At 40.0% G+C, this 2,518-nt stretch overlaps 1 non-coding gene across 1 annotated transcript; it reads left to right on the top strand.

The window, feature by feature from the left end:
• Nucleotides 1-571: 571 nt before the first annotated feature.
• LOC136506206 (small nucleolar RNA R71) lies at nucleotides 572-680 on the top strand. The gene has a single exon (XR_010771431.1). It is a non-coding gene; the product is annotated as a small nucleolar RNA R71 (small nucleolar RNA).
• Nucleotides 681-2,518: the final 1,838 nt, after the last annotated feature.

The following is a 2,518-nucleotide window of genomic DNA, read 5'->3' on the forward strand; positions in this document are numbered from 1 at the left end:
ATTTTAGCATTGGTAGCTACCTTTCTTGATAATCCCTCCATAAGTTTGGATTAGCCAGCAATTAATTCTCTCAAGGGTGGTTGATTGAAATTGTTAAAATTATTACCTTGATAGTTACATTGGTAATTACCTTGGTAGTTCGGCCTTTTGTTGCTGATTTTGCTGAGGACGAAAGTAGTAGTAGTTGTTGAGTAAATTCACATCCTCATGGTTTTTAGGACAGCTATTTCTTGAATGCCCAATGTTTCCACACTCTTCACATGCCATGCGAGAATCATGAATATGCATGACTTCTTGCTTCTCATTGGCTCGATCTTCAAACTTCTTCATCAGTAGGTCCATCTTGGTAGATAGCATATCTACCTCCTTGAGTTGATGCATACCTCCAACCCTCTTGTGGGTTTGAACACGTTCTTCATTCCAACCTTGATTAGAGGCCATCTTTTGCATAAGAGCTGTTGCAGCTGGTATGGTGAATGATAGGAATTCACCTCTAGCAGTAGCATCCATAGTCTCATGGGTACTGTTGGTCAACCCATGGTAGAAAGTCTACATGAGTAGCCAATTCTTCATCCCATGATGAGGACATTCCACATTGTAATCTTGAAAGCATTCCCATGCCTCAAGGATAGATTCATCATGTTGTTACTAAAAGCTTGAAATTCTCCCACGCAGAGCGTTGGTCTTGCCCATGGGAAAGAAGTTTGCTAGAAAGGCAGTGGAGCAGTTGTCCCATGTAGTATTTTTATCTTTGTTGGCATAGAACAATTGCTTTGCCTTCCCCAAGAGTCAGAATGGGAAGAGGCAAAGTAATATGGCATCATAGATTACTCCTTTGATGGTGAAAGTGCTACAAATCTCTAGGAAGTGTTGGAGATGTGCACTCGCATCTTCATGTGCCTTTCCACAAAATTGGTTTGCTTGCACCATGTTGATGAGAGCTAGCTTGAGCTCGAATCCATTATCTCCAACATTGACTATCGGTCCAGTACAGATGTTGGCCATAGTTGAAGCAGAGAATATACGGAGAGTCCTATTAGCCATAGCTTCAAATTCTGGTGTTAAGCTTTGACTTATATGGTTGTCTTCCGACTTTAAAGCTGGAACTTTCTTGAGTTCAGCTCAAGTCCTTTTGATTAATGAACATTATAACAAAGAACATGAATAAGATGAATACTGATTTTGTCATAACAATTGTAACTAGCATATAAAAGTAATGGAGATACAAAAGAGAGAGGGGTACAAAGATTATACCAAACCACGCTCTTGACAAGATTGGGAATCCAAGCGAAGCCTGATTGCCTCCCTCTAGACCTAGCCTAACTAGCTATGCCCTAGAATATGGTGGGGCTCTGAGGATGATTAAGGTTTCTATCTTCTCAAATGACTTATGCCTCTCTCAGGGGTGCATGGGCAGATATATATAGGCTGGGGTGTCCAACATTTGCTTCTGGATCAAACTGACTCAAAGGATGGCGTAGATGCAACCTAGGAGGCGGTGGAGAACTGACATAACGAGGGGCTGATAGGTGGGCCCCAAGGGCCGAGCGGCTTATAGGTGGGGCTAGTCGGCCCCACCTGGCAGCGTCTCGCCCTCCGCTTCTGTGTGGAGTCCTCCTGAGTCTTCTAGAGTCTTCTGGTGTTCGTTTCGCTGTGGATAAGCGCAATTAAATCTGACATGTAGGTCCACCTTGATAGTTTTCTAGATAAACCCTATAAAAATACAAATTCACCAAAACTTATGGAATTTGTTAGTTTAAACTCCTAAACCTTCATTGGTGATTATATTTATGCCCTTATACATGTTATGTTCACGGTTTATAATGGTTGTTAACTACCATCAATAAGTACTTTAGTATTTTATGTGACTAGAAAGAATATATTTAAATGAAAGGAATATGCAAGCGCACAGATAATATACCATTGTAGCATATTACCCGAGAGTATTCTAGGTATCGTTATTTATATTTTTACCATAGGGAAGGTCTGGCAAGGACATGTATTGATAACTTACGCTATTGATGGAGAAGTAAACCATAACCAATATTCTACTCACAACAAGGGTAAGTCAAGAGGTAAATGTATATATGAATAGTGCATAATAACTAATCATTGATCACTCTGAGTACTCCTTTCTATGGTATTAGCATGGTTAAGTAGAATATTAGAGGAATAATTCCTAAGTCATTCTTAATTATAAGTCAAAGCATATATTGATTTGTGCAATTACACCTAGTAGTCATGGCTAAGATCAACTTCATATCTACACATAGGGATATTACTAAGGAAGATTAAGAACAGAGCTTGACTTCCTTCGTAACTAGATCGTACTTGTATAACTATATTCGGGGAGTGGACTACAAAGGACTCAACGGGAGTGTCACATCCGTGATCTACCACATGACCAGAAATATAGGGTGTATCCACAGGTAAACAACGTATAAGCACCACGCTTACACAATGTCAACCACTCACCCATGGTACCTTAGAGTGAGTTCTATATGAACTTATGCATAAA

Source organism: Miscanthus floridulus, chromosome 14 (assembly GCF_019320115.1).
Source record: "Miscanthus floridulus cultivar M001 chromosome 14, ASM1932011v1, whole genome shotgun sequence".
NCBI lineage: Eukaryota > Viridiplantae > Streptophyta > Magnoliopsida > Poales > Poaceae > Miscanthus > Miscanthus floridulus.